Source organism: Pristiophorus japonicus, chromosome 13 (genome assembly GCF_044704955.1).
Source record: "Pristiophorus japonicus isolate sPriJap1 chromosome 13, sPriJap1.hap1, whole genome shotgun sequence".
NCBI classification, from domain to species: Eukaryota; Metazoa; Chordata; class Chondrichthyes; family Pristiophoridae; genus Pristiophorus; species Pristiophorus japonicus.
In genome coordinates this window covers 8,126,923-8,145,955 of record NC_091989.1, presented here as the reverse complement: position 1 = coordinate 8,145,955, position 19,033 = coordinate 8,126,923, and the positions used below count along the sequence as shown (strand labels likewise).

The window sequence follows — 19,033 nt, the reverse complement described above, 5'->3', positions numbered from 1 at the left end:
CTCGTGTGCATTTATACTGTGTAGTAAGGACGTATCAGTCGGCAAACCCAAATGTCCTGCAGAATTTAACTGCTTTAAATTCTTTTATCTCCGTGGGGCTTTGTGATCTTTAGCATTCTAATCTCTGACACGACCCCGACCCACCTGTTTTGGGGGTTTGAGACTCAGCCCGAAATGTCAGCCTTGGTAACGCGCTCAAGAGCTAGAGTGGGGCCCAAACTCAAAACCTTGTGACTCAGAGACAGGAGTACTCCCAACACTCACCCAGCCACCCCACCACATAATATCATCAGCCCCTCAGATAGTGTCACTATTCAGACCATTTCCTGTTGTCAAAGGCCTGCTTCCTCATTTGCTTTCAGTAAAACTTTTATGTTTCACAGGATACAGAAATATTGGTTGTCTTGGGTGCATATTTTGTGCTTGGCGGCTCATTCATGTCGGCTTCACCTGCCTCAGTTTACACATCTATCGTTTTTCAAAAGCCAAGATTTTCTCTGTTGTTCCACTCCCTCCCCCATTGTTCATACTTCTTGTGTTCCTAACACAGATGAGACTGCACACAGGGAGGTTAAAGTAACAGTGACCTCAGTCTTTATTAAGACACTCCAGACTGAGGAACAGACTTAGGGGCCGGCTTATATACAGTGCTCCCAAGGGATGCTGGGATCCCTTGGGATTTCAGGGGATGCACTCCCTGGTGGCGGAATATGGGAGTGCATGCTTTACAGATACACAACATCACTCCCCCCCAAAGTCAAAGTGAAAACTGTTTACAAGGTGAGGCGGTCGCGAGCCTTTCTTTTCCTGGTGGACCGCCTCGGTACAAATGTCTGTTCTGGTGTGTTAGCTGTGCCCTCGCTGGGCTGGCGTGTTGTTGGCCCTGCAGGGCTGCTGGATGAGCCTGGCCTTGCTGGGCTGTTGGGCGTGATGGGTTCGATTTCCTGGTCCGGGGTGGTGTCGTTGATCCTTTGGGTGTGTGTTGTGAGCTTGAAAAAGGTGGTGTCTGCTGTGGGTTGTTCAGGGCAGTCTGTGAACCGCAGCCTCGTTTGGTCCAGGTGCTTTCTGCAAATTTGTCCATTGTCCAGTTTGACTACAAACACCCTATTCCCTTCTTTAGCTATCACCGTGCCCGCGATCCACTTGGGACCATGTCCATAGTTTAGCACATACACAGGGTCATTCAGATCAATTTTCCGTGACACAGTAGCGTGACCATCGTTTACATTTTGTTGCTGCCGCCTGCTCTCTACCTGATCATGCAGGTTGGGGTGAACCAGCGAGAGTCTGGTTTTAAGTGTCCTTTTCATGAGTAGCTCAGCCGGGGGCACCCCTGTGAGCGAGTGGGGTCTCGTGCGGTAGCTGAGCAGTACTCGGGACAGGCGGGTTTGGAGTGAGCCTTCTGTGACTTGTTTGAGGCTCTGTTTGACTGTTTGTACTGCCCGCTCTGCCTGCCCATTGGAGGCTGGTTTAAACGGGGCTAAGGTGACATGTTTGATCCCATTGCGGGTCATGAATTCTTTAAATTCGGCACTGGTGAAACATGGCCCGTTGTCACTGACCAGTATGTCAGGCAGGCCGTGGGTGGCAAACATGGCCCTCAGGCTTTCAATGGTGGCGGTGGCGGTGCTTCCCGACATTATTTCACATTCAATCTATTTTGAAAAAGCATCCACCACCACCAGGAACATTTTACCGAGAAACGGGCCCGCATAGTCGACATGGATCCTCGACCATGGTCTGGAGGGCCAGGACCACAAACTTAGTGGTGCCTCTCTGGGCGCGTTGCTCAACTGAGCACATACGCTGCATTGCCGTACACAGGGCTCTAAGTCCGAGTCGATACAGGGCCACCACACGTGGGATCTGGCTATCGCTTTCATCATTACTATACCCGGGTGTGTGCTGTGGAGATCCGAGATGAACGTCTCCCTGCCCTTTTTTGGTAGCACTACGCGGTTACCCCACAACAAGCCATCTGCCTGAATGGATAGCTCGTCCTTTCGCCGCTGGAACAGCTTGATTAGCTCTTGCATTTCAATGGGGATGCTGGCCCAGCTCCCATGCAGCACACAGATTTTTACTAGGGACAGCAGAGGATCTTGGTTGGTCCAAGTCCTAATCTGGAGGGCCGTGACAGGTGATTTATCATTTTCAAACGCTTCCATGACCATCAACAAGTCTGCAGGCTGCGCCACCATCAACAAGTTTGCAGGCTGTGCCATTTCCACCCCCGTGGTGGGCAATGGTAGCCTACTGAGAGCATCCGCACAGTTCTCGGTGCCTGGCCTGTGGCGGATGGTATAGTTATACGCTGATAGCATGAGTGCCCACCTTTGTATGCAGGCTGAGGCATTAGTATTTATATCCTTGTTTTCAGTGAACAGGGATATGAGGGGCTTGTGATCAGTTTCCAGTTGAAATTTGAGACCAAACAGGTACTGATGCATTTTCTTTACCCCGAACACACACGCTAATGCCTCTTTCTCAATCTTGCTGTAGGCCCTCTTGGCCTTAGACAAGCTCCTGGAGGCATAGGCGACAAGTTGCAACTTCCCTGCAACGTTAGCTTGTTGTAATACACACCCGGCTCCATACGACGACGCGTCACATGCTAGCACAAGTCTTTTACACGGGTTATACAATACAAACAGCTTGTTGGAGCATAAAATGTTTCTGGCTTTCTCAAAAGCAATTACTTGGTTCTTTCCCCATACCCAGTTCTCATCTTTACGCAATAACACATGTAGGTGCTCTAAGAGGGTGCTTAACCCCGGTAGGAAGTTACCAAAATAGTTGAGGAGTCCCAGGAATGACCGCAGCTCCGTGACGTTCTGTGGCCTGGGCTCGTTCCTGATAGCCTCTGTCTTGGCATCTGTGGTCCGAATGCCGTCCATCGCAATCTTTCTCCCCAAAAGCTCCACTTCTGTTGCCATGAAGATGCATTTCGACCTCTTCAGCCACAGCCCTACGCGATCCAGTCGCTGGAGGACCTCCTCCAGGTTTTGTAGGTGCTCGACGGTGTCCCGACCCGTGACCAATATGCCGTCCTGAAAAACCACCGTGCGTGGTACCGACTTGAGTAGGCTCTCCATGTTTCTCTGGAAGGTTGCTGCAGCCGACCAAATTCCAAACTGACATCTGTTGTGGATGAACAGTCCCTTGTGCGTGTTGATGCGGGTGAGGCCATTCGAATACTCCTCCAGCTCCTGCGTCATGTAGGCCAAAGTCAGGTCGAGCTTGGTGAATGTCTTGCCTCCTACCAGTGTCGCAAATAGGTCGTCTGCCTTTGGTAGCGGGTATTGGTCCTGTAGCGAGAAACGATTAATAGTTACTTTATAATCGCCGCAAATCTTGACCGTGCCATCACTTTTGAGTACTGGAACAATCGGGCTGGCCCACTCGCTGAATTCCACTGGGGAAATGATGCCCTCGTGTTGCAGCCTGCCCAGCTCGATTTCCACTCTCTCCCTCATCATGTGAGGTACCGCTCGCGCCTTGTGGTGAATGGGTCGTGCCTCTGGGACCAAGTGGATCTGCACCTTCGCCCGGAAAAGTTTCCAATACCTGGCTCAAAAAGGGAAGGAAATTTGTTGGAACCCGGGTACATGAGGCCTCATCGACATATGATAGCGCTCGGATGTCATCCCAGTTCCAGCGGATTTTGCCCAGCCAGCTCCTTCCAAGCAGTGTAGGGCCATCGCCTGGGACAATCCAGAGTGGTAGTTCATGCACCGTGCCCTCGTAGGTGACCTTGACCATGGCGCTGCCCAGGACAGTGATAAGCTCTTTGGTGTACGTTCTCAGTTTTGTGTGGATGGGGCTCAGGGCTGGTCTGAGTGCCTTGTTGCACCACAGTCTCTCAAACATCTTTTTACTCATGATGGATTGGCTAGCGCCAGTGTCCAGTTCCATGGCTACGGGTAAGACATTCAATTTTACGTTTAGCATTATAGGTGGACATTTCGTTGAAAATGTGTGCACCCTGTGTACTTCAGCATCTGCCTCCTCTCTCTGAGGCTCGAAATTGCTTTGGTCCACCATGGACCGATCTTCCCCTGCCATGTGGTGGTTAGCAGGTTTTGCAGAGCTTGCAGCTCATCTGCAAGTTCGTTGGAGGTGCCCCATTGTTCCACAGCTCTTGCAAACATACCCTTTGAAGCGGCATGAATAGGCTGAATGGAAGCCTCCACAACACCAACAAGGTGTGAACTGCCTTGCATTCATCCTTTGTTGCGGACTCTGAGTCATCTAGGTCACCTGAGGCCTGCTGGCAGTTGCAAACTCGTGGTTTCTGCCCTGTACATTTCTGCTCGCAAACACAGTTCCGGTTAATTTATGAACATTGCTCACACTTGTGTGCTGAGAGATTTGTTTGGTGTTATCACTGGTGGACATAAATGCCTGTGCTATCGCAATGGCCTTACTGAGGGTCGGTGTCTCTACAGTCAAAAGTTTTTGTAGGATGGTCTCGTGGCCAATGCCCAGTACAAAAAAGTCTCTGAGTATTTGCTCCAGGTAGCCATCAAACTCACATTATCCTGCAAGTCGCCTTAGCTCGGCGACGTAGCTCACCACTTCCTGACCTTCAGATCGCTGGTACGTATAGAACCGATACCTCGCCATCAGCACGCTCTCCCTCAGGTTAAGATGCTCCCGAACCAGTGTACGCAGCTCCTCATACAACTTATCTGTGGGTTTCACCAGAGCCAGAAGATTCTTCATGAGAGTGCCCCGCAGACCATGAGAAGGACCGCTCTCCTTTTTGCAGCGCTTCCTTCTCCGTCTAGCTCGTTGGCTACAAAGTACTGGTCTAATCGTTCGACATAGGCTTGCCAGTCCTCAACCTTCCGAGAACTTCTTCAGGATGCCCACAGTTTGCTGCATCTTTGCGTTGGATTTGTGTACTCGTCGCCAGTTATTGTGTTCCTAACATAGATGAGACTGCACACAGAGAGGTTAAAGTAACAGTGACCTCAGTCTTTATTAAGACACTCCAGAGTAACAGGCCTTAGGGGCCGGCTTATATACAGTGCTCCCAAGGGATGCTGGGATCCCTTGGGACTTCAGGGAATGCGCTCCCTGGTGGCGGAACATGGGAGTGCATGCTTTACAGACACACAACAATACTGATCTGTTCATTGTCCATCGGACCGTCAGTCCGGCCAGTGTAAACATCCTACTCCAACTTCCCTGAAGTGAAAAACTTTTTCTCAGCTTTAAAATACATATTTTGCTTTTTGCAGAACATCTCTCATCTGTCTGCCGTGGCTCAGTGGGCAGCATGCTCATCTCTGAGTCAGAAGGTTGTGGGTTCAAGTCCCACTCCAGGGACTTGAGCACATAAATCAAGGCTGACACTCCCAGTGCAGTGCTGAGGGAGTGCTGCACTGTCGAGGGAGTGCTGCACTGTCGGAGGTGCTGTCTTTTGAATGAGACGTTAAACCGAGGCCCCGTCTGCTCTCTCAGGTGGATGTAAAAGATCCCATGGCACTATTTCGAAGAAGAGCAGGCGAGTTCTCCCCGGTGTCCTCAATCAACATCACTAAAACAGATTATCTGGTCATTATCACATTGCTGTTGGTTGGAGCTTGCTGTGTGCAAATTGCCTCCGATTTTCCGACATTACAACAGTGGCTACACTCCAAAAGTACTTCGTTGGCTGTAAAGCGCTTTGGGACGTCCGGTGGTCATGAAAGGCGCTATATAAATCCAAGCCTTTCTTTCATATCAGAATTCTCTAAACATCTCTGATGACAAATTTTCTCGAAATGAGACTTCGCCTTTCGTTATATTCAGGGAAATTTTAACCGTCCGAAATCAGCCTTGATGGAATGGTGACGTCCCCTTAAATGGTATCAGGAGAATTCCCGCTACGGTACCGCTGCCACTCTTGAGTGCCGCAATTCGAAGGGGGCCTTCGTTTGGGCGACCAGACCACCCGCCTGTTTCAGGCTGCAGACAATCTAGTTGATGCAACTCGGGGTGTTATGACGCTCTGAGCTCCCCGATTGCAAGTTGAAGGGGCAGGCGGGCAGAGCCTGACCAATACCTGCTCCGTCCGTGTATCCTGGCACTCAGCGGGCTGTGCAGCGGTTCTTAAAGTGATTTCTGTTCACCGCTCCAGAAACAGCCTCCAAAACTTTCTGCGAGTTATATTTTTGTAGAAGAGAGCAGGGATTTTGGGTGGCAGAGGTAGAATATGGCCAACTTTGACAACAGCAGCAGCAACTTGTATTTATATAGCGCCTTTAACGGAGTAAAACGTCCCAAGGTGTTTCACAGGAGTGTTACTGCAAAATTATGACAATATTATGACAGTATTATGACAAGACCATCAGCAGGCCGGGGCCACTTCAGGGAGCAGTGCGTGCTGCTGCAGGAGGGCAACGGCTGATTGGAGCGTGGGCAGGTACAGCAGGAGGGGCGAGGTCGGGGTGAAGGAGCGGCGAGAGATTGTAGAGGGATGTGATCAGGGCCCAGAAGAGCCGAGGGCCCAGGGGCAGCACGGGCCAGCCCATACTGCGATATGTGAGCGCACTAGGTCCGTGCAGCAGAGCTGGTCTCCAGTCATCCTGGTTAACCCTTGCCACTGGACCAAGACCTAGCTCTGTCAAGCCCGTGTGGTGGCTGGTGTGCAACGGCCAGCCCACGTTAAAAATATCCACGCACAGGCATCTTCCCCCTTTCAAGATTTAGTTCAGGAGCTGGAATATTAGATCCTTCATTGAAACACCTGTGAACTCATCCCTTTTCAGCATGGAAGCAAGTCATCCTTGTTTCGAGGGACTGCCTATGATGATGATGACAAAAGATTTGACACCGAGCCATTTAAGGAGATATTGGGGCAGGTGACCAAAAGCTTGGTCAAAGGAGCACCTTAAAGGAGGGGAAAGAGAGGCGGAGAGGTTTAGGGAGGGACTTTGGACGTTGGCAGCTGAAAGCACGCCCGCCAATGGTTGGGCGATTATAATCAGGGATGCTCAAGAGGGCAGAATTAGAGGAGAGCTGATAGGTTGGGGGGTTGTGGGGCTGGAGGAGATTGCAGAGATAGGGGGGGGCGAGGGCCATGGAGGGATTTGAAAACAGGGATGAGAATTTTGAAATTGAGATGTTGTTTAACTGGGAGCCAATGTAGGTCAGCGAGCACAGGGGGTGATGGGTGAGCGGGACGGAGCGAGGGAGAGGAGAGGAGAGCAAACTGAAGGAGAGGAGAGTGTCAGCTTCAGTTAAGGGGGTTGGAGGAAAAAAGTGTGGCAGCTTGAATGTGGTGAGGAAGAAGCATGCCATCTTGAATTAGGTTGAAAGGAAAGAAGGGCGGTAACTTGATTTGGAGGAGAAGAGGGGCTACGTTAGGTATAGCTACTTGGCAGACTTGGCAGACAATGAAGTACTTGGTGAGCTCCCTGGTAACTTCCATTTTACTTTAACAAACCAAACCAGAATGTGTCACATTGACTAAAAATGGAACCTGCTGTTTGTAATATAGAGCTCCCTCCAGTGGACTACTGCTCCACCTAGTGGAGCACTGTGATAATGCAACTACTGATGTATAACAATAAAGGGTCATGTAAGTCACATGATGACAGTCGGAGCCACCTTGAGTAGTCAGTGTGTTTGTGATATCGTAAATAATATATCACACTGCAGGAAATTGGCAGCAAGAAATATCCTGTTGGTCCGATATTTTGTACCCTTGCCTTTGAGTCAGAAGGTCGTGGGTTCAAACCACATGCTCTCCAGTACGTAATCTAATCTGATGCTGCAGTTCAGGTGTGCTCTTCAAAAGGTAAAATGCGGCCCCATCTCTCTGTGCAGGCGTAGTTAACAATTTTCATGGCAATATTCAAATAAATTCCAGGAATGCTTGTGCCAGCAAATACCACCCAAGAACCCTTCGTACACTCGCCTCACCATTCTCACTTTCAATCACCTCCCCGAACTTTTCTCCCAATTCCTGTTCAGTGCCTGATGTCTCCTGTTCCTCCGAAATACCTTGGAATGTTTCACGGCAAGGAAACTGTGTCAGCAGTGGCTCAGTGGGCAGCACTCTTGCTTCTGAGTCCGAAGGTTGTGGGGTCAAGTCCCACTTGAGCACATAAATCTAGGCTAACACTCCTGATGCTGTCGTTAGGATGGGACGTTAAACCGAGGCCCCGTCTGCTCTCTCAGGTGGATGTAAAAGATCCCAAGGTACTATTTTGAAGAAGAGCAGGGGAGTTGTCCCTGGTGTCCTCGTTAATATTTATCCCTCAACCAACATCACTAAAACAGATTATCTGGTCATTATCACATTGCTGCTTGCTGTGAGCAAATTGGCTGCAGTGTTTCCTACATTAAGGCAGTGACTACACTTCAAAAGTACTTCATTGGCTGTAAAGTGCTTTGAGACGTCTGGTGGTCATGAAAGGCGCTATATAAATGTAAATATTTCTTTTTACATTAAAGGCACCATATAAGTGGAGAATTGTTGCTCTTAATTTCACTGCAGAAAATAATCGTTTTACCAGACAGTGAAACTGTTGCTCACACCCTCACGATAATAGTAAATGCAATAGTTGATCTCCTGCGACATTGCACTTGTAGGCAATCTAAGCTGAGACTCCAGTGCAGTGCTGAGGGAGTGCTGCACTGTCAGAGGTGCCATCTTTCGGATGAGACGTTAAACCGAGGCCCTGTCTGCTCTCTCAGGTGGAGGTAAAAGATCCCGTGACAACAACAACAACTTGTAATTATATAGCGCCTCTAACATAGTGAAATGTCCAAAGGCGCTTCACAGGAGTATTATGAGATTCAAAAAATTGGACACCAAGCCGCATAAGTAGTAATTAGGGCAGGTGACCAAAAGCTTGGCCAAAAAGGTAGGTTTTAAGGAGCATCTTGAAGGAGGAAAGAGAGGTAGAGAGGCGGAGCGGTTTAGGCAGGGAGTTCCAGAGCTTGGGAATACTACTTTTAAGAAAAGCAGGGGAGTTATCCCCAGTGCCCTGGTCAATATTTATCCCTCTTTCAACATAACAAAAAAACATTATCTGGTCATTATCACATTGCTGTTTGTGGGAGCTTGCTGTGCGCAAATTGGCTGCCGCTTTTCCCACATTACAACAGTGACTGCACTTCAAAAAAGTGGACGTGAAAAGCACTACAGAAATGCAAGTCTTTCTTCATGGGGAGTCAAGGCCATGTATAGTTTTCTGATTAAGCAGAGTTAGAGGGCAGGGGTTTATTGGACCAAGTTGCACAAAGATCATTCTTTCCCTGTTTTAAAGTCGTATATTCTGTCCTCAATTTTAGAGAATAATTTGATTTTATATTATGATTTATCGTCAAGTAAAAAAAACTGAGAGAATTTGGAGCAGCAGTGAAGTGCATTCATTAATGCAGAACTGCATTAAAATCGTACAGACAACAATTTAACATAGGCACATTAACAGGGTAAAATAATGCACAGAGAGAATTAAACCCTCGAGTGGTGACATAATTGCTTTATTTCAGCATCACGACTGTGGAATAATTATTTTTATAATTTCCATAATTCAAGGCCACAAGGGCCTTATGAACATAGAATAACTCCTCACGAAGCAGCAAAAGACTTTTAGCATCGAGAAGAAAATGTAATTCATAAGTCCCAGGGGCATAAGTGAGTCATGCAAGAAAGTCTTCCACACTTGTGAAAGGTCATGTGTATTAGTAGAAAAGGAATAACTCATGTTCTATAGCTAGGTTATGGAGGTTGTGTAATCCAAACACTGTGTAAATTTCCATAGACTTTAATAAACATTTCCTTGTGTATATCAGTGTGAGTAGTTTGATGTTTTATGCTGTGCAATTTGGTTTAGTTTGTTTCCACCGTTGCGTAATTCTTAATCACTTCCAAATTGAACATAATTAAAGATCAGTGCAAAATAATAGTACCAGAGATTTATAAGATATATTTTTGAAGATATAACACAACCCTTAAATCCTTGCTGTGTGTTTTTTTTACATTTCTGTCGAATTGGAACTGTGATTCAGCAATGTTACATGGACACAATCTCAATTTATTTAGCAGCTTAAATGCTGCTTGCATTTAAAAGTATTACATTAATTCAATACCTTTCTGGAAATGTCAAAATTTATTTTTTAAACAGTGCACCTGTCACATACTTTAACGAGTAAATTTATGTTCGGAGAGGTTTTTAGGGCTGGTTTGTCTAACAATTGGCAGAAGAGACATACGAAATGGATGCAGGAGTGGGCCATTCGGCCCCTCGAGCCTGCTCCGCCATTCAATAAGATCAGGGCTGATCTTCTACCTCAACTCCACTTTCCTGCACTGCCCCCACATCCCTCGATTCCCTTAAGTTAACACACACAAAGTGGAGGACGCATGTGAAGCAGCCATTCCCTGCTGATTTTAAATTCTAAGTCGAATTGTACATAATTTCCTTTTTGAAACCTGCCCATACATGGCTGCTTTGTTGACATTCATTGTCATCAGAGAAGGTGAATGCAAGAATCGGCTTCATGAAAGATTAACACTGGAATTAAGTTTGCACTTGATGATATCTCTGCTAATTGAACTTACCAGCCTGCCAAGATCTAGGTCTTCACAAAGGATGCTGTTATACTGACAGGTACACGGTGCGGGTACATGCACAGAGCTCTGCTCCCTGACCAGTTCATCTTTAATGTTAATGGAGTTTAGAAGAACGAGAGGTGATCTCACTGAAACATACAAGATTCTGAGGGGGATTGACAGGGTAGATGCTAAGAGGCTGTTTCCCCTGGCTGGGGAGTCTAGAAACAGGGGGCACAGTCTCAGGATAAAGGGTCAAGAGAAAGTTTTTCCTCAGGTCGTCTTTCGGATGAGACGTTAAACCGAGGCCCCGTCTGTTCTCACACGTGGACGTAACAGATCACATGGCATTATTTCGAAGAAGAGCAGGGGAGTTATCCCCGGTGTCCTGGGGCCAATATTTATCCCTCAATCAACATCACTAAAACAGATTATCACACTGCTTTTTGTGGGAGCTTGCTGTGTGCAAATTGGTTGCCGCGTTTCCCACATTACAACAGTGACTACACTCCAAAAGTACTTCATTGGCTGGAAAGCGCTGCAAGACGTCCGGTGGTCATGAAAGGCGCTATATAAATCCAAGTCTTTCGTTCTTTCTTTCTGGTGCTTTTGCCAATCACCTTAAATCTGTGCCCTCTGATTATCGACCCTTCTGCCATTGGAAACAGTTTGTCTTTATATACTCTGTCTAAACCTGGCTGAAACCAATAAACTCACCACATATTTGATTATTAGCTGGTGAAGTTTTCTCGTGGCCTCATGGTGTTATTCGGCCAAGGAGCTGCGTGAAACTAACACTTTCCGTTCTGTTTATCGCTCCCAGTGTCAAAACAATGAGCCTCTCTGCCCAGTAACTTTGACTTCAGTTGATGCTAGATCAGTGTCAAGATTTCAACAGGGTGGGTGGAATTCAAACACCGGAAAAAAAAGCACACACAACTGGGTGCTAAACTGAGGTAATATTTTCCAAGAAAGATATCACAAAACCCTTTAACTACAGCAAGAAGTTTCCGTCTCTGTCGTGCCCACAAGCTTATATCGGGCGGCCCTATTGTTCTTAACTTTTTTTTTTACAGACACATGGTGTCGAAAAAAACACTAAATATCAGGCAGCCCGAGGTTACTGGGAATCTTCAGAAACTGGTGGTATCGAGATCCCCTGAGCTACTTCTGATGTTAGTCGAATTTTCCATCAGAATTGATGAGCCTCTGTGACACTAACTCGGGGAATGACAGAAGGCGGCTGGTGTTTAATACGGCTAAACTTGCATTTATATAGCACCTTTCACAACCGCCAGACATCCCAAAGCACTTTACATCCAATGAAGTACTTTTTGGAGTGTTGTCACTGTTGTAATGTGGAAAATGCGGCAACCAATTTGCGCACAGCAAGCTCCCACACACAGCAATGTGATAATGACCAGATAATCGGCACAATATTTAATGCTACTTTTTCTGTGTGATTATTTTAAGTCGATCAACTATCTTTATCATCCACAAGAAGAGCGAGTGTGCATCTGTAAAAACACCGCTCCTTTAGAACATAAGAACATAAGAAATAGGAGCAGGAGTAGGCCATACGGCCCCTCGGGTCTGCTCTGCCATTTAATACGGTCATGGCTGATCTGATCATGGACTGAGGTCCACTTCCCTGCCCGCTCCCCATTATCGGTTAAGAAACTGTCTATCTCTATCTTAAATTTATTCAATGACCCAACTTCTACAGCTCTCTGAGGCAACGAATTCCACAAATTTACAACCCTCTGAGAGAAGAAATTCCTCCTCATCCCAGTTTTAAATGGGCGGCTCCTTATTCTAAAATGATGCCCCCTAGTTTCAGTCTCCCCTATCAGTGGAAACATCCTCTCTGCATCTATAGAAACGTTATTATATCACTCGGGAATCGTTGCACGTGCAGTAAATCGCTCTGGATTGTTCAGAGATTAATCCCCTGGAATAAAAACAGAAAAATGTTGGGAATACTCAGAAACAGCATTGAGGTTTCAGGTCGGTGACCTTTCTCACTCCACAGATGCTGCCTGGCTTGCTAAGCACTGCCAGCATTTTCTGTTGTTTTTTTTCAGACTTCCAGCAATCCAGCCTCTGAGTAAATCCCCTGGAGCCAGTTGGGTTCAGGCTAAATGTCCCAGACTGCTTGCCACTGCATAGCCCCTCATATCCTTGCTCCTCCACCTGACAGCTGTATCACTGGGAATTGCTATTGAGGGAGTGCAGCGAAGATTCACCAGACTGATTCCCGGGATGGTGGGACTGACCTATCAAGAAAGACTGGATCAACTGGGCTTGTATTCACTGGAGTTCAGAAGAATGAGAGGGGACCTCATAGAAACGTTTAAAATTCTGACGGGTTTAGACAGGTTAGATGCAGGAAGAATGTTCCCAATGTTGGGGAAGTCCAGAACCAGGGGTCACAGTCTGAGGATAAGGGGTAAGCCATTTAGGACCGAGATGAGAGAGTGGTGAACCTGTGGAATTCTCTACCACAGAAAGTTGTTGAGGCCAATTCACTAAATATATTCAAAAGGGAGTTAGATGAAGTCCTTACTACTCGGGGGATCAAGGGGTATGGTGAGAAAGCAGGAATGGGGTACTGAAGTTTCATGTTCAGCCATGAACTCATTGAAGGGCTAGAAGGGCTGAATGGCCTGCTCCTGCACCTATTTTCTATGTTTCTATGTTTCTAATAAACCAGGTGTACTAAACCATACCCAGCTTATTATATAATTAGTATTTTTTTAGGGTGATGCTCTTGGCTTCTCAAAAAGCCTCCGCTTCCCCCGCTGAAAGGCAGTTTTTGATTTTGCTCTCGGCCTCGCTGTGTGTGGGTGTTTTCTTTCTCGACCACATACGCTCCATTTGAAAGGCATCTTTTTTTAAAAATAAATGCAAACCTACTCAACAACTCCTTTACGTCTCAAACTGTGTCACTTGTGTTTGAGGGTGGGGTAAGTGACTGGAACTGCACTAATTAGTACACAGAAAACAGCAATTAGTATTTATAAAACTGTAACCCGAGAGCGCAACTGTAAAACTGTAAACCTCCTGTTTAATAACTGGGAGGGGATCGGGTTTTATATCCAGTACTGGAAGTAAAATGTTTGGGATTGTTCTGGGAAGGTTAACTCAAGTTGGCAATTTTTAGAATTAAACAACAACTGTGGGTTGACGACTTTCGGTAAAAGAAGGCTCGAGTGCTGCAATGAAACAGGGAGCTGGATATGTCCCGGTGTCAATTTCAAACCAGTTGCCAAATGCAAGTGACATCCTCCCTTGACTGACAGCTCCCCTCGCCCAATCACAGGCAGCCGCTGCCCATCGAGCCTTTTGCAGCACCAATCGGTGTTGGGTGTGGGCGGGCCGTGTGATGTTGGCTACACTGGTATCAGACACATGTTGTCACACTGAGAGGGTTGGCGATCAGGCGCACAGGAGCCTCTCTGCACATTTTACACTTACAGTAAAAGAATTGCCTGCTTATACCCGGTGAGTCTTTTTTCACTTGTTTGTTTTTTTTTTATAAAGCTCTGTTTGCAGCTTTTGGAAAACATAGAAACATAGATTTTGATGCTGAAAACATCTAGATTTTTATAAAAAAATAAATATGTAAACTCCCCCCCCCCCCCCCCCATTATATAAATATATCGTGATTTCCCCCAACCGCTTCTGGGCTATGCTAAAGTGTGCATGATGTTAAAGGTGATGTCTGTAAGTGTGTTCATGCAAAAAGCCAAATTCTACACAAGCAAATCTGGAAAGCACTTGGTGTGAAATTAGGATTCTGAAACCTACCTGCTGCTGACCAAGAGCTGGAAACAGTGGGATTAGGCTGGATGGCTATTTTTCGGCTGGCACAGACACGATGGGCAGAACGGGCTTCTCCTGTATCGTAAATTTCTATGATTCTGTGAGAAAAAGAATTGCAGGGATGTGGGGAAAGAGCAGGGTGAGTGGGTCTAACTGGATTGCTCTTTGAAAGAGTCAATGGGCTGAGTGGCCTCCTATGCTGTACTATTCCATGATTCTAAGTGTTGTCCAGTACATTAACCACATGGGGTTAGTCTTTGGACATGTGATCTCAATATTCCCACAGCATAGGCATATGTACTTTAACTTTTTGTGCATTTCTTGCTAAAATGGCAGGACGGAAAGCAGAGCGTTTTTTGATTGTTGTGAGTGCTTTAGGCTGGGCAGCTCTTTTTCGACCAGCACAGACACGATGGGCTGAATGGCCTCCTTCTGTGTCGTAATTTTTCTATGATTCTATGATTCCTATGATTCTTTACTTCCCTAATTACTGAATGGTGGTAGATGTTTGTTCAGTTAATATCCACGTGAAGTACCTGTATTGAGAGAGCAATTTCTAAAATCAGGGCCTGTGGCGAAAATGGGGTCACCATAACCACACCTATGGCTAGTCAGTGATTTCCATCGGACAACACTGTTCTACAACTCTTACATTGGACGACAAAATGTTCGGCAAAACTCGTTTATTTGTTTGCAAACCGTCTTTCAGCTGAGACGTTAAACTGAGGCCCCGTCTGCTCTCTCAGGTGGACGTAAAAGATCCCACGGCACTATTTCGAAGAAGAGCAGGGGAGTTATCCCCGGTGTCCTAGAGTCAATATTTATCCCTTAATCAACATCACTAAAACCAATTATCTGTTCATTATCACATTGCTGTTTGTGGGAGCTTGCTGTGCGCAAATTGGCTGCTGTGTTTCCCACATTACAACAGTGGCTACACTTCAAAAGTACTTCATTGGCTGTAAAGCGTTTTGAGATGTCCGGTAGTCGTGAAAGGCGCTATAGAAATGCAAGTCTTTCTTTCTTTGCAAATACACAGTATGCCGACAAACTTTGTCAAAACACATCAACACATCACTTGCATGTGAGAGGCAGTGTCGTCAATAATTGGAAGACTCAAAATCGTTTTCCGATGCAGCATTTGACCAAGAGACTCTGGGGCCGAAATTGCCCCTTAGAGCAGGGCCAGCTAGCGTGCAGGCAGGGCGGCCACATCGACCTGCGCGGATTGGCCTCAGGGGCTCCGCCGGCAAAGAATGGTTTGCACCGTGCACCGTGACCAGAGCACCGCCGCGGCGTATGCACACGATGACGTCATCGCCATGCGCGCCGACCCCTTATCGTCCCACGCTGACCGCTTTGCGCCCCTCGGGGGAAATTGCCCCGTGGGATGCGAGGTCGGCGCGGGGCGATGCCAACGACAGCTCGTCGGCGCGAGAAGCTGTGGCGGCTGTGGCGCCCCGGCAGCTCTTAAAGGGGAGGTGGTAGCACGGCGGCCGCCATCTTTTTTCCGTCGCCCGACTTTTCAATCGGCCTGAAGATGGCGGCCGCTGGTGTGGCCGAGCCACCGTCATGCAGCCCCGCAGCCCCTCTTGGGTGCCAGGCCACTGGCCCGGCCAACACCCTCCCCTGGTGGCCCAGTGGGCGCCACCAAAGAGACTGCAGAGTTCACAGCGGCCCTCCCCTTTAAAAAAGGGATGATGTGAGGCATCAGTGTGACACGGCACGCCCGCACCACGCTGACATCACCGCAGCGCTAATGTGCTGAGCTCCTATGGGCTGAGCACGACACTGGGCATCACACCGCGTGAGCGCTCCATTAGCCCAACTATTAAAACTTTTATTGAAGAACCCAAATCCCGCGCCAGCGCTCCAAATACACCTACGTCTCATTTTACGCAGAGCCAAACCAGGCAACGTCTTGGGCTCCACTATCGTGTTTCATCAAGACCCATGCTTGAAATTCCTTTTGTAAGTCACAGGTATCGGCAGCACGAGAGATGACACTGTTAGTAAAGTGGCACAGAGTTCTCCTTCATGTAAGCCGTGGTTCATTGGGGCAGCACCCTCGCCTCTGAGTCGGAAAGTTGTGGGTTTACGTCCCAGAGACTTGAGTGCAAAAATCCAGGCTGTCACTCCCCGTGCAGTGCTGAGGGAGCGCCGCACTGTCGGAGGGACCGTCGATGAGATGTTAAATCGAGGCCCTGTCTGCTCTCTCAGGTGGATGTAAAAGATCACATATTTCGAAGTTATCCCCGGTGTCCTAACCATTATTTATCCCTCAATCAACATAACAAAAACAGATTATCTGGTCATTATCACATTGCTGTTTGTGGGAGCTTGCTGTGCGCAAATTGGTTGCTGCGTTTCTCACATTACAACAGTGACTATACATCAAAAGTACTTCATTGGCTGTAAAGTGCTTTGAGACGTCCTGAGGTGGTGAAAGGTACTGTGAAAATGCAAGTCCTTTTTTCCTCCTGTCCAAAAAATAAACCCCACCTTTTTACTAAAGATCGTGTCCTTTTAAGGAAGATCTGGTTCTGGACCCCTCCATAGTTATTGTCATATTTTAAAGCTGTTTCATAGAAACATAGAAAATAGGTGCAGGAGTAGGCCATTCGGCCCTTCTAGCCTGCACCGCCATTCAATGAGTTCATGGCTGAACATGCAACTTCAGTACCCCATTCCTGCTTTCTCGCCATACCCCTTGATCCCCCTAGTAGTAAGGACTACATCTAACTCCTTTTTGAATATATTTAGTGAATTGGCCTCAACAACTTTCTGTGGTAGAGAACTCCACAGGTCCACCACTCTCTGGGTGAAGAAGTTTCCCCTCATCTCGGTCCTAAATGGCTTACCCCTTATCCTTAGACTGTGACCCCTGGTTCTGGACTTCCCCAACACTGTAACACCCCTCCTGCATCCAACCCGTCCAAACCCGTCAGAATTTTAAATGCCCCTATAAGGTCCCCTCTCATTCTTCCGAACCCCAGTGAATACAAGCCCAGTTGATTTAGTCTTTCTCGATAGGTCAGTCCCGCCATCCCGGGAATCAGTCTGGTGAACCTTCGCTGCACTCCCTCAATAACAAGAATGTCCTTCCTCAGGCCAGGAGACCAAAACCGCTCACAATACTCCAGGTGTGGCCTCACCAAGGCCCCGCACAATTGCAGCAACACCTCCCCGCCCCTGCACTCAAATCCCCCCGCCACGAAGGCCAACATGCCACCCGCTCTCTCAACCGCCTGCTTCACCTGCACGCCAACCCTCAATGACTGATGAACCATGACACCCAGGCCCCGCCGCACCTCCCCCCCATCTAATCTGTCACCATTCAGACAATAGTCCGTCTCTCTGTTTTTACCACCAAAGTGGACAACCCCACACCTATTCACATTATACTTCATCTGCCATGCACCCGCCCACTCACCTAACCCATCCATGTCGCTCTGCAGCTCCACAGCATCCCCCTCGCAGCCCACACCGCCACCCAACCCAGCGCCATCCGCAAACCCGGAGACACCACACCCAATCCCCTCGTCCAAACCATCAATATACAGTGCAAACAGCTGGGGCCCCAGCACAGAACCCTTTGATGTTTAGGGGTACGGAATGATGCAATGCCAATTGGACACTGAGAGAATGTAGGAATGAATTTTTTTGTAGTAAACACATTTTAGACCATTCGCAGCAAGGATGTCCAAGAAATTTATCTTTGTGCACCACTCAGGTGCTTATCATGGAACACAAGGGCTCCATAAAGAAGGATTAAATTGTGAACACCACAATTCAGGGTACTCCGCATTGGCGATAACACGATTTAATTTATTACAAACAAAACGAGGCTAACATTTAAACAACTCTCATCAACAGCTGCATGACTAACGTGAAGCATCTCACTGGTGCGTATAATCAACCCAATTGTCGATGTTGGGAATGACAATGAACATGGCAATAAATAAAACTCAGTTTAAAAATACCAATTGCAATAAAAAGTACTGACTGTAATAAAGAGAAAACTGCTTGTTGACTTTATTGTGGCTGGGCTCTGTTTGTTGTTCTGCTGTTCCTTATCACGAGCTCTGGCGATGTGCCACTGTGCCTGATAAGAACATAAGAATTAGGAGCAGGAGTCGGCCATTCGGCCCCTCGAGCCTGCTCCGCCATTCAATGAGATCATGGCTGATCTTCGACCTCAACTCCACTTTCCCGCCCGATCCCCATATCCCTTGATTCCACTAGAGTCCAAAAATATGTCTGTTGCCTCCACAACATCTTTAGCATTAGGGTTTGTGATGTTACTTTCTTCTTTTATTGATATTCCTACTTTTTTGTCTTTAATCCTCACTATCCCTTGTTATCCTCCTTCAGCATGGAAGGATGCTTTAGGCATGGAATTCTGAATAACCACCTTTGATACCACTCCATATTGACACTGGCATTAACTTAGAAACTCTTCTTCACACCCCCAACCCCAGCAATGGACACTTTTGTAGATTGTATATCAGCCTGATGATCCGACAGGAATGATCAAAGATTTGGTACAGAACAGACGAGCATCAATACATCAATCGAGAGCGGGATCCCAACTCAAGCCCTCTGAATGGGAGACTAATCATGAGAACTACTGTTAAGAACATAAGAATTAGG

General features: G+C 47.3%; 1 protein-coding gene across 3 annotated transcripts in view; it reads left to right on the top strand.

Annotated features, from left to right (window-relative positions):
* Positions 1-13,984: 13,984 nt before the first annotated feature.
* prkcq (protein kinase C, theta) overlaps positions 13,985-19,033 on the top strand; it is a 142,488-nt gene continuing 137,439 nt past the window's right edge. For 2 of the 3 annotated variants that reach the window (XM_070897119.1, XM_070897118.1), the window contains exon 1: positions 13,985-14,059. The gene's annotated coding sequence lies outside the window, so the exon portion shown is untranslated. The remainder of the gene's footprint in view (positions 14,060-19,033) is intronic. The other variant, XM_070897120.1, reaches the window with a different exon arrangement.